This window comes from Arachis stenosperma, chromosome 1, assembly GCF_014773155.1.
Source record: "Arachis stenosperma cultivar V10309 chromosome 1, arast.V10309.gnm1.PFL2, whole genome shotgun sequence".
NCBI classification, from domain to species: domain Eukaryota; kingdom Viridiplantae; phylum Streptophyta; class Magnoliopsida; order Fabales; family Fabaceae; genus Arachis; species Arachis stenosperma.
This window is the reverse complement of record NC_080377.1, coordinates 27,259,140-27,272,978: the sequence shown is the minus strand read 5'-3', so window position 1 is coordinate 27,272,978 and position 13,839 is coordinate 27,259,140. Positions and strand designations below refer to the sequence as shown.

Genomic DNA, 13,839 nt, shown 5'->3' with positions numbered 1-13,839 from the left:
TATACAATTCTAAAATAAAAGGTTTATGTCTTTTTTAAAAATAAATAAATTTAAATTTTTAAACTAATAAACTATATTTTAATTTATATTAATGAAAGCAACAAATAAAGATATAATTTTATACAATTCTAATATAAAAGGTCTATGCCTTTTTTAAAAACAAATGAATTCAATTTTTTAAACTAATAAACTATATTTTAATTTATAATACTTTTAGTTGAATAATTATATAAAATTATATAAATTATCAAATAAATATTCTACAAAATAGTTTTAATATAAATAATTCAAATGTAACATTAATTTATATATTATATAATCAATTTTTAAATAATATAATACTTATTAAAGTACATTATATAGTATAATTAATTTACTTCTCCTCTCCGCACATCATGCTGGTCTCCTTCTGGTTAGAATAATTAATAAATAACTCTAGATAGATGGAAACATAGAGATTGCCTAGTCAATGGCATTAATTTAACCCAATACAACAAGAGGAAAATAAATATTGACCATAGAAATCATCGAACGCTATACTGATTTCAGTATGATACAGCTTCAAGTCTTCAACACTCAAACTCTCTGTTTTCTAGGCAGTTAAAGCTTGAGAGAAGCAAATTCTGACTGAAGATCAGCTGGAATAAAACTATAAATGGCCACTTAATTTGTCTATTAACTATAAATGGCCACTTAATTTGTCTATTACATAAATACATATACTATCAATAACTAATTATTTAGAATGTGAGTAACTACTTTATTTATTCCCAAGTACGAGGTCCACCATAAGATGAGAAGAACTGAGCAACATGATTTTAGGTGAATATCAAAAAGTCAAAATCACATAGATCAATCTTGGTGATTAAGATCGGTTGATAAAACACTGAAAATGACCATGTCTCTGCTTTTTCCCTTAAAGAACAAGTATTTCCTTAGGACTCCCTCCCTATGAAAACCAGCCTTTTCCAGCACCCTCTGAGACCCCACATTTTCTGCATCAACTAGAGCTTCAAGCCTCTCTAAGTGTGGAAACTCTCTGAATGCAACCTTCTTCACTTGTTTTACAACATAAGTCATAATCCCTTTGGACCAGTATTTGGAACCTAGAACATATCCAAGTTCCACTGATTTCCCCCTTGATTTATCGGTAACAGAAGACGAGGTCATGGAGATAAAACCAATAGCACTGTCATTAAGGCATATTGCTCTGCTCCATAGAAACTCGCATGCTTTATTTTGAATGAAGTCAATGCCCTGGTCTTTGCTGCTGTAAGGTTCCCAAGTGCAAAACTTGGGTACTTTTTCATCAGTGGTCCACGCCATGAGATCATCAACATCAGAGAGCTTAAGGGGTCGAAGAGAGATTTGTGCCAAATCAACACTCTCTTCTCTGTCTCTCTCCATCTTAACTAGCTACTCTTTTTGTTTGGACTATGGACTTTGGAAGCAGTGTTGGCCTATTTAAGTATTTATTAAGTGATGTTAATGGAACGAAATCCTATCCATAAATGAAGTTACAAGGAAGGTTATACTTGGAGTAGCCACCAAGCAATGAAGAAAGTGAAAGCAATGTTTGACTTGTGATTGATGAAATTACTTTTAATATTTAAAATCTGTATATATATATATATATATATATATATATATATATATATATATATATATATATATATATATATATATATATATATATATATTAGATACATAATTAAATCTCGTTTTAAAAAAATGTCATTCATATCTAATAATTATAATACAATAATTTATGACTCTAGTCTGGTTGCATGAGATATCATAAAATATAGCATAAGTCACTGAAACACAAAACAAAAATGGCCAAAAAGAAAAATCTCAGCACACCTTAGGAAAAGAATGAAACTAGTGTGTTACATTACAGGGCAATCCTTTAGCTATATACATAACGCTCAGTACTATTCTTTTGAAAGCTAAAAACATAGAGACATGAAAGAAGTTTTTATGATCACATGATAATCTCTCATTTCTTATGATGAAGCTCTCATTTGAGTAGCTAAGTTTAGAATGAATATGCTAGTTTTATTAGTCCTCATTACTTGAAGGCCTACCACACAGACACACTTTTCTGCGCCTTCTGCTATTTTTCTTCCCAGTGTGAATGAAGTCCCTCAGCAAGCCATTTTCAGCAGAAGATATTGTATGTTCTGAACTTCGAACTGCAAAGCTCCATCTTGCAGTACTTGGAGTCTAGATCATCTAAGTTGTGATCAAGTGGAATGTCTTTGTTCTCCATGTGCTGAGGTCACGATTGCCCTTGCGCTTATATGTATCATCCATCACCACTCTTCTGTATCCATTTCCTTGGTATGAAGCAACTTCCATATTTGCATATTCAGTCGCATGTATTGGACCTTAAAATTTCATTGGCATCTTCTTGGAGACAAGTCTCAACTACTATATCTACATCCTGGACAAAAAGTTAATGATAGAACTGGATTAGTGGAAAGCATAATTTTATATACAAACTCTTTTGACATGACAAAAAGGAAGTAACTTATAGAAGTAAGTAATAGCTAGTCAAAAGGTCAATTTGTTCTTCTTTATTGCCTACAGCATAAGCTTTATTGGTCCAGAGATGCAAAATCATCTTTTTAAAGAGCTTATAGATGGCATATATGCAGATAACTGTCTCTGGAGTCCTCCAACTTTATTCTCTAGCAAACCAATTCTTTCTGACCGAGCATTTTGCAGCAGTTTCGTCACCAAGTCTCTTGCAAACTCCAGCCATCCCATTGAGCTTACTTTTCAGTTTTCAACAGTGCTTCACAAATGGATGAAATCTGAAGATCACAATTAATACTGCTAACATTGCTGAGGCATTCAGAAAGTTTTTCCTTTTCGGTGACTTTCTCAGAGACAAACCTCTCATAGACCAAATTCAGGTTGCTTAGAGCTAGTATCTCGTGAAATTGCATCTTTTAGGTCCAAAACACTCTTAAGCAATGACCTTTTCTCTTCAAGCAACTTACTATTTTCTTCCCGAAGAACTTGATTTGCTCTATGTGAATCTACCAACTCCACATGCAGAACTGCCAATTTTGTCTTCAATGTATTCTCTTTTTATTCTCCATTAGCTACTTCAGAACTTAGTTGCTTGTTCATCTCCTCAAGTTTAACCTTGTCTTTCTACAGCATAGTATTCTGTTCTCTCATGTTCTCAAGCTCTTGATTCAGTGTCTTTTTGTCTGACTCCAATTTTTCTCCCTCAGACTGATGTTGACAAAGTAAAGATTGAGGACAGAATTCTCAACAAGCAACTGCTGCTTCTCCTCTTAGCTTCTCACAATAGAACTTTTCAAGCCCTCAATGCTGCCCAAAATATGCAATATTAGTATTTCCCCTTGCTTGTTACCTTTATCATGCTCAAAATCTACATCAATATGAAGAGCCCGACAAACTTGATGAATACACATTTTGAACTTTCTAATTTCATGTAACAAGAACTCTACCTCCATCAGTTGCATGAGATTTTCACTCTCCAACTCTGAGATAACTTTATCAGAAAATTTAGATGCCTCAACATGCTTTTCACATTCAATTAATAAGGTCAAGTTGTTCTGCTCCAAATCTTCTATAGAACTTGGCAAGATAAACATCTCGATCTGAGCATTAACAGCTTTGTCAAGTTCTTTTTCAAATTCTATCTTCCCCGATTGCTGTTCTTCTTGTAGTACATGAACAAGATTCTCCAATTTTGCCAGGCAAGCATCACTTGATTGTTTCTAAATAGTGTGTGTTTCGTTTTGCACCAAAATTGAAGCACGGAGTTCTTCTATTTGACTGTCAACATTTTCTTTGTCCTTCTCCACATCAGAATACTTCTCTTCCAAATTTGTGAACCTCTTTTCCAGGTTACCTAATCCTGCTTCAACACGCTCCAACTGAGATACTAGAACCCTTCTTTCAGTTAGAAGATTGTTCTTTTCATTAGTTAGCAACTTGCACAATCCTTCCAAGTGACTTGATTTAGCCTTTGTACCTTCAAGTTCAATCTATACGTCTAAAAGAGACTTCTCCAACAAGGTATTCATCTTCAGTTTCTTCTTCATACTTTCCTGGATAATTTGCAACTGTAAAAGCAAAGTTAATTTCTTAGCAACTAGAATGGACTTCTCTTCCTGTAGAACTTCGCTGGACTCTTGAAATTTCTTTGCAGTTGCTCTTGATCCATCTAACTCATTATACAATCTATACATGGGAAATTTCATAAAAGCATTTTCTGTCAAAAGTTCATCCATATCTGATGCCTTGACATCTTTAGTAATTTATAGATATCTTTTTTTAGTAATTTTTTTAGATATAAATCAAAGTTCTTATGTTTTTTTATGAAGTTTTCGCATCTAATCATATGTTTGGAGTTGTTTTAGAATTATTGTGTATTTAGGATTATTTTTAAAAGAAATAAGAAAAAGAGAAACAACAAAAAAGTCTCCAGTTGATCCCCAAAAAAACCGGGCATCCAACACACAAATCCATCAAGCTCAGCGCCCAACATCAAAGTCCGGCGCCTTTGACCACAAAACAAGGGCTGGTGCCCAACTTGGCAGGCTGGCACCCAACGCCATCCAAGTCCAAAACATTGGATGCCCAACTTCCAATCCAGAGTCCGGCTCCAAGTAATTTTTCACTTTCAGTGGCCGAAAAGTGCATTCAAATTAGGTGCCAATCACCCAAGCCCAGTGCTAAGTCTAATGTCCACTCCTAAGAAGCTCTAAATTCAACCAAAGATTCAAGATTTAAATAATTCGTTAACTTTAACTTCTTTTAAAAAGATAAGATTTGATTTTATTTTAATTTAACTTTGAATTCTTGTTTTTATTTTTTAGATATCTTATCTTTTAATGATAAGATTAGATTTAGTTTTTAAATTTGAATTCTAGAATAAAACTTAGCATGTAAATAAGTGAATGCATGGTTCACAGAGATCATGGAGGATCTTGGATCCCGACCATCATCATCCAACATTTCATCTTTTTTAGTTTATTTTCTGAGTCACTAAAGCTCCTCTATTAAAGGTTAGGAATTCTGTTTGATTTTATGGATTAGTAATGTAAGTGTTTTCTTTATTTTGATTCATGTTTTTTTTACTTTTCAAGATTGAGTCTCATTCTTCATCTTTAATAGTTAGAAGTATTGAAAAATATTCTAATTCTGTTTTGGATTCTATTATTATTTTAAAAATTTTAAAATTGGAATTAGTTTGAAACTCATCTCGTAATCTTCAATTGTCTAGAACCAATTTTTGAATACGTGACATTTAATTTAGTTAGGAATAATTTTTTAATATTATGTGGTTTTAAATCAAAATCATGCTTAACCTCTTCTCTTAGTTGACCAAGGAATTGGCGATTAATTAAATTTAAAAAATAAAATTGCCTAGGAATTAAAATTTAGTTATAAATGATTTACTGTGAAAAGATTTTTAAATGTGTCAAAGTAGAAAAACACAAGAATTATTTTTTCTAAGAGTAAAACAGTTTTGAAACCTTTAACATCTCACCCATTGATTACTTTCCTAAATCCACAAGCTTTTTTTTGTTAACAATCAATGTAACACCCTAACTTTTAATACCTCGTAATTGCACTAAAAGTTCAAGCGTTACTTACCTCTAAACCTTTTTATTTAATACTATTTTTATTTAATATTGAGCCTTCGCGAATACGAACCGATACTTTAATTAAGAAATCGAAAGGAGACTTTATTTTAAATCACTTAACCATAAAAGTATATATATTCACATAGCATTAAGTACATAGACTTATTTCAAGATTATCAAAAACAAATCCTACCTCTCTAAAAACTAAAAATAATAAACAACGAAGGAAAAATAAATTCTAACAACTCAACTCATGAACATGATATTTTATGCTCATGTAGCTCTGCATTAAATCTTTGCACCTGTAACTAAAAGGGGTGGAAATATGGGGTAAGAATTGGAAAGTTCTTAGTAGGGTTGTGGTGTATAGTTATATTCATTTTACTTTATTCCTTAGTCAACAGCAACACACCATAGAACACAGACAAACTTTAACAAAGCATGACAAATAATTGACTCAAAAGTCAATTAGCCAGAAAACATACAAACACGTTCACAGAATTTCACAGCATAAAGATATGTGCAAACAAGTATGATGTATGTCTAGTCCTATACAGGCCATAAGCTTATGTGTCAGTTTGTTGCCCGATTTCCGACACTAGTCCTGAGATAAGCATTTCGTATTGCTCTCCCTATCTCAGCCAACATCCCTCCATGAGCGTTATGCATTGCCGTCTTCATGGGAAACCTTCATTTCGGTCTCTAGTGAGCATTACGCATCGCCCTCCTCACTGAGCCGTCCTTATAGTATCAAGTGAGCGTTACGCATCACTGTCCTCACTAGACACTTGGCACTAAGGCCCAACAACACTCAATTTCTTTTCAATCTTCGCTATCTACTCTACTGCGGTAGAGATCCCTTTAATTAATACCTTCTTTTTTATCTGCTCTACTGTGGCAGACGTTCATTAAAATCTTTTCAGCCATTGCCTTCTACTCTTCTGTGGCAGAGATCCTTTTATTTAATATATCCTTCTCTTTCTGTTCTTTTTCTTTTCTTTTCTTTCGCATCTTTCTCTTTTATTTTTCTTACTTCTTTTCTTTCTCTCTTCTTTTCTTCAATCTTTTAATTCCTTATCATAACTCAACTTCACATTCTTTCCTCGCCTTTTCCTAACTATCTTATGGAAAAAATTATAAAGTACTTCAATTAAGTCTGCGTTCTCTAAAAATTGTAAGATCACTCTGTTTGCTCTTCTCTAAATTATTATAATATTAATAATATCTTTACTAGGTAATATTCTTAATAAAATAATAATAATAATAACAATAATATAAATATGATATTTTAAATGATAAACAAATAATATTTATAACTATTCTTAAAAAAAAAACTTAGCTTCGTAAAACTTTTATTCTTAAAATCAACAATCTTTCTCATTGTTTTTTGCTTCTATTTCAAGATTCACGATCTTCTTGTCAAGGTTTAATCGATCTAATTAGATATTTAATTAGATGTTGCTTGATTCAATCCGTTAGTTCTCGTGGGAATGATATTCACTCACTGCGGTATTACTTGGAGTGATTTAGTGCACTTGCCAATATCCAAGCATATCAATTTTGGCCCACCAAATTTTTGGTGCCGTTGCCGGAGATTAATTGAGATTGACAACATACATCCAGTTGGATCACTAAATTAGAACTTATTTTATTTTATTTTATATATTTTTTATTATTCTGTTTAGTCTTCTTTTCTTCTTTATTCCATACGGTGTGTTTTATTTCATTTTGTTTGTGTATACAAAGGAAGTGATGGAGATGGATACTATGGATACAATCCTACCACTCAATACACATATATTTTAATAAATTTTCACACTCACAAAATAAATGGAACAAATATACGTTAATACGTGTGACTTGTGTGGAGGAGCACACATGAATGAAGAGTGTGATCTATTCTTCCAGTTGTCTACCGAGCAAGTAAATTACATGGGATATTTCTCAAGACCAGAGAATGACTCATACTTTTTTAGATGGAGGAATCACCCTAACGTTAGTTGGGAGAATCAATGACCAGGATACTTTAATGTTTTTCACCAATAGAAAGTAAACCTAATGCGATCCCAAAACCCTCTTGAGCTTGTTATAAAGAGACTATCTCAATCCACTGTTGAGTTTGCTCTGGAGAGACTATCACAGTATACTGCTGAGTTTGTTCAATAAATTTAAAATTTCATGTAAGAGACAAGAACAAACTTCAAAAATTAAAAAATCTCCATATGAAATTTAGAGGTATAAGTGAAATAAATTTCCAAACAATTGAACCCAACAAATTCCTTTCTAAGAGAAAAAATGCCAAATCTTATAGAGAAATGCTAGGCAATTGATGTAAGAAATCCATACTCTAGTGAATCAGAGAGATGCGTGAGAGTTGATTTGATTAACTCATTGATCCAAGAAGTTCTTAAGAAAATAGCCCTTAAAAAGTTTTCATAGGGAAGAGCCGAAAGATGAGTTGCCAATAGAAAAAATACCTTCCAATAACACCAATGAGAGAGAGGGACTGCTACAAGTATTGAGAGAACATAAAACTGCTATTGGATGAAAAATTAGTGATTTAAAAGGAATAAGCTCTACTATATGCATGCACAAAATTTCACTAGAGAAAGATTCTCAACATGTGGTGCAGGCACAAAGAAAATTTAATCCAACAATAAAAAAGTTGTTCACAAAGAAATAATAAAGTTGTGGGAGACAATCCAATTAGCAAGTATCTTTTTATTTTCCTTTCTATTAAAGCCCTTTCTTTTAATTAAGTATGAAAAAAAAAGAGAAAAAGAGTTGGCGCCTAACTTCAAAAGTTGAAATTTGGCGCCTTTAAAGAGGTAAGGGAGTTGGGGCCAACGCCTGGTGCCCATGCATTAGTGGCACTCAGGAGTCCAAGTCTGAGATTTATTCCTTCAAAGTATCTCTAAATTCTTGTTCGAGATTACATGCATGGTTATCTTTATTTGTATGATCATACCCACCACTATTTTGTTTATCATCTTTTTACTATTTTTGAACTTTCTTGTCCAAGCAAACACATGCATTCTCATACCACTTAAAATATTTAAACTTAGAAATTTAACAAGCGTTGAGTTAAGAAATTAACTAAGTCTAATTTAATGATGGCAAATATTATTTAATTGGATAAATCACCCAATTAGTTTTGATTGAGTTTGGTTAAGTGTTGCAGGCCAAAGAATCAGTAGCCCAATTAGAAGGAAACAAAAATAAGATTTTTGGTGGATCTCTAACCAACAAAGCCCAATGAAACTAAGTAAAGAAATCAAATGGGCTGAATAGAAAGAAGCCGACACAAGCCCGAGTTGCTCACCCATGTTGATCCCTCCAAGATGGTACTTTCCAAAGCCAACGTTCACTTGTTGCTACAATTAGACTCAGAGAACAGAGAGAAAGAGAGAGAGAGAGAGAGAGAGAGAGAGAGATTTGTTCCTTATTCATTCACCATAGAAGAAAGAAAGAGAAAGCTTAATCCAAAAGGCAAAGGTCTAATCACCCAAATCAAACTATTTCAAGCTAAGTCAGAAGTTAAAGGTGATTTATTTCCATTTGCAAGCAATTTACTTTCTTCACTCCTTCTCTAACTCTCTGCTACTCCAATTTGGGATAAATAGAGAAAGTAATTTCTGATAATCACTGCTATAAATCAAAGGCCAAAATTATTTCTTAAGGATAAAGTTGTAGCTCAAGGGTTCAGATCTGTGATTACCATTGAACAACTTTTTCTCTGCTTACCAGAGGCTTTCGGTCAAGAAAAAAGGCTCAGATTCAAAGTTCCTAATTTAGGAATTAATTGAAAATAGTGAAAGGGTAAGTTGGTGAAGCACACAGCTCGAGGAGTTGACTTGGAAGAGAGCAACTCAACAACATGGAAAGAGATACAAAAGAAACTTTTTTCTTCTTTCTAAAAACAATGAGAGAGAACCAGAGTTTTGAGTTCTTATTCTGAGAAGCTAATATGTGAAGAGTTCAACATATTGGACAGTGTTTTCTAGAGAAAGAAGCATTTCGCCAATGTGAAGAACTTAATCAGTGTTAGCACAATCCGGTTTATCTTATAGCAACAGTGGCTGTTGAAGCATCAATCTCCTTCATGTTTTAAAGATTGTAATTTCATTTTTAATGTATATCTTTTTGTAACTTCTTGAGTGGAAAAAGACTGAAAGTGAGAAATCAAGAAAAAGCGTAAGAGTGTCAAGAGGCTGAGTGAAACACTTAAGAGAAAAGGCTAGAGTGATTTCAGATTTCTTTAGGTTGATTATTATGTCTTGTGTCTTGTACCTGTAAAGTATCCCTTTTTTAGTTGGGTTAGCACTTAGAGTGGAGAGTTAAGTATTATCATATCCAAGTCAAGTTAGGATAGAACTTGAGAGGGAAAGGATTGTGTCAATCCTGTGAAATTGGTCACTACAAGAAAATGGAACATTTGTAATAAAAATTTTGTAACAAATTTAAAATTGTTACAAAAAATTATTTTTTGAACAAAAAATAGTAATTGTTACATAACAATAATATTTTGTAACAACAATATAATTTATTACAAAACGTTTTGTTATTTTGTAACAACTTAATTTTTTTGTTACGAATTATATTAGCTTTTGTAACGAATTGATGTTTTGTTGCAAAATTTTATAATATTTTGTAACAAAAGATGAAGTTGTTGCAAAAGTTCAAAATATTTTGTAACAAAATATCCATTCGTTTCAAAAACTCTAATTATTTTGTAACAAAAAAATTAATTTGTCACAAAATTCAATATTATTTGTAACAAGTTAATTGTTTGTCACAAAATACAATAATTTTGGTAACTAAAAAAATTATTTTAAAATATTAAAATTTTTAAGATAATTTTATTTTGTTTTAAAAATTTAATTTTTTAAAATATTATTTGTATTAATTAATTATTTTTGACAAAAATTAAAGAATAAATGATGAATTTTTAAAAATAGTATATATTATTTTATACTTTTTTTTATAAAATTGATATATATTTTTTACTGATAATCAAGTCTTAAATGTTGAGTAAAAATTAATTGTTAAAAATAAATAAAAATAATTAAATTTAAAATTAAAAATAAATGTAAAAAACAAAAGATCTGATTCTAATCCTCACTAATAAAAAGTAACCTAATTAAATTAGTTTTATAAATATTTAGAGTTAAGTTAATTAATATTTTTGTGAATTTTATTATATTTGGTTATTTTATATAATTTGAAATTAAAGTTTTGGTAATAGAAAAATAATAAAAAGTTAAATAATTTAAATTAAATAATTGATATTTTAAATTTGAACGGTACTTTATAAAGTATAATTAATATATTTATTTTTTATAATTTAAATTAAAAATAATTTTTCAAACACAACAATATATTGATAAATTATATTTTTAAATATTTTTAATAAAATATATTTAATTTTAAAATTATTATTTCACCATTTAATTTTATTAAAATATCTATTTTATCTATTTTCCTTCATAAAAACTTAAGTCTAATTTTCCCGATTCACTAACCCCCCTTTTCCTTTAACGTAAACACACACACACCGAGTCAGAGGAAAAAACGGACATGGAAAGGGGAAGAGAGGATGGACGACGCCGGCTGAGGGCTCATTGCCATCGCCGTTGAGCATGAAGGGTGGAGAAGAGAGAGCCCACGTCTGAGAGAGAAGAGGAGTTGTTGTCCACGCTGCTGCCTCCATCGCTGCCAATCCACCGCTGCTAGGACTCATCGCGAGAAGCGTTGCTGTCGCCGTCACGCCCTGGTGCCATAGTTGGAAGCCACTGTCGTCGCCTGAGAAGAACCCAGAGAGAGAGAGAGAGAGAGAGAGAGCCCACAGAGAGGAACGTGAAGCAGGAGCCTCCGTGTCGCGCTGCCGATCTGTCACCGTGCTGCTGGCCTGTCACTGCCACCAAAGGTCCGTCGCCGTCGCTGTGGGTTGTTTCTGCCATCCAAACCATCAATGAACGGAGCCTTGCTACTGTGTGCTAAGAGGAGGAGAAGCCGTTGTTACTAATGTAGTGAACAGAATGCGAAGAAGGGGGCAGCGAAGATTGATGCTGCTGCCGAGACCATCACTGAGTTCCGCGCTGTCGTTGGAGCTGCTAACAAAGAGGTTGCCACCCTTGAAGCTCGCTGGAAAAGGAGCCACTGTCGGAAGAAGCTGCCGCTGCTGTGTGCAGAAGAAAGATGAGAATTGCAAAAATCAGGGGTAAAAAAAGGACACAATGTTGTTATTGCTACTGCTGCGTTGCTACCGAAGCCCTCTGTTATCGTTGGAGTTATTGTTCGGCTGTCTTGATTGCGCTGTTAATGCGACATTGAGGTAGGGAATTTATTTTTAAAGTTAAACGTTTTTAATTTCAGAATGCCTACAAAGTTAATTGAATAATTGCAAATGGTTAATAGTGGTTAAGAATCAATTGATTAATGTGAATAACTTGAAATGTGTTTGAAAATAGTTCACTATTGTGATTATTCTGAGTTATGATTGGAATTAGATATGGTTGTGAATGGTGATTAAACTGGTATTACTTACTAAATTGAAATATGTTGAGTTAATTATTGAAAAACTGTTATATTGATAATTGATGAATTGAGTTTGAATTATGACTGGTTTTGTTTCTGTGAATGATTAACTGACGAGATTGATTTTTTTTTTGGGCTATGACTGTTATCGGTTTTTCTTATTGTTTGAAATTGCAGAGAACCTTGATTTTATTTGATTATGCTGAATTGGTTGCCATAGGCTGGTTTGCTTGATGGTTGCGAATGGACTGAAACTTTAATTTTTGATGGATTTATATTAAATTGGGTGTTGATGAGCTGGTTATTCGATATATTGTAACACTAGTAGACTTGGTTGGTAACCGATTGAAAATTGGCTTTGGAAAATTAGTTATGAATTTTTAAAGTTAGACTGGTTTACTTTTAAAGAATGATTGGGTGAAATTCTGATTTTAATTGATGAAAGGATGTTAGTGGTTAAACTGAATTATGATGAGTTAATTATTCAATAAAATGTATTTGAGAAAAGTTAGTTGTGGTGATTACTCTGAATTATGATTGAAGCTGGATGTGGTTGTGAGTTGTGCTTGAGTTATTTGACCAATGTTTTGCAAGTCTAATCTCTCGCGCTAAAGTTAGGTGCCAGTGAAATTCAATTCTTAATTATGCTAATTCCGATCCTGAGTTTATTAATAAATCTTGATAGTGTTTGATGTAGCAAATTGCTGAAATTATATGGCTTAGAGAGAAACCATTGATTTACCTTGATTCGCTTAGAGAGATATCTCTATATCACTTTGAAGGCATGAAAAATGGTGTGACTACTTCTCTACTCAATTAAATCTATTTATTATTATTTTGTCAATTTTTTTTGACATAGTTCTTAACCATTAAAAGCTGCATGATAATATCTTTTTGATATTGTTAACTACCTACTATTGTTTGTGTCTAAATTAAATCAGTATGTTCATAATTTGGAGACAGTGGATACAAAGCGAATATAAATCAGTATGTTCATACCTTAGATGGAGATTCTCAAATTAGAGGATACATTAACTTATTTGGTAGATACAATGAACTGAATTTATTTATTGAATTTTTTAGTTGAATTTTGCTTGTGAAATAGATGTGTTCAAAGAAAAACTTGAAGAGCAACGAACAGAACAAAAGGAAAAATTAGCTCGAGTGAAAGCTCAATTTGAAGCTCAACAAGCCGTTGTGAACTCTTTCATAGCGTGCTTTGATAGTGAAAGAAATTAGACAATTAAAGGTAATCCTAAAATTACTTATGGTTTTAATACATATTCATAGATTATTCATATATTATTAGTATAGTTTATTTGTATATGGATCTATTTATTACAGTTTACTTGTGTCATGGTTGATAAATGACAAATGTCCTATTATTTAGTTTGATAAATTTGGTTGTGTATTGGTTGAGAAATAAATAATGAATTGGTTGTTATTGATGGAATCGTAGACGGTGGAAATATCCAAGTTTTAGGAAAGGTTTTGCCGAAATTTTTTGAAAAATTTTAAATAAAAGTTAATGGAAAAAATTGTAATTGGTGTTATATATTGTTTCTAATTTTTTGTTTCGATTTTTCTCATTTACAGGAGTGCTAAAAAGGTGACAACATGCTATCTAAAGGACTTAAGAATATTTTGATTCATAAGACTTTTAACT

The 13,839-nt window shown here is 32.0% G+C and overlaps 1 pseudogene; it reads right to left on the bottom strand.

Annotated features, from left to right (window-relative positions):
• Positions 1-442: 442 nt before the first annotated feature.
• On the bottom strand, positions 443-11,376 carry LOC130976801 (protein NETWORKED 1A-like; annotated as a pseudogene).
• Positions 11,377-13,839: the final 2,463 nt, after the last annotated feature.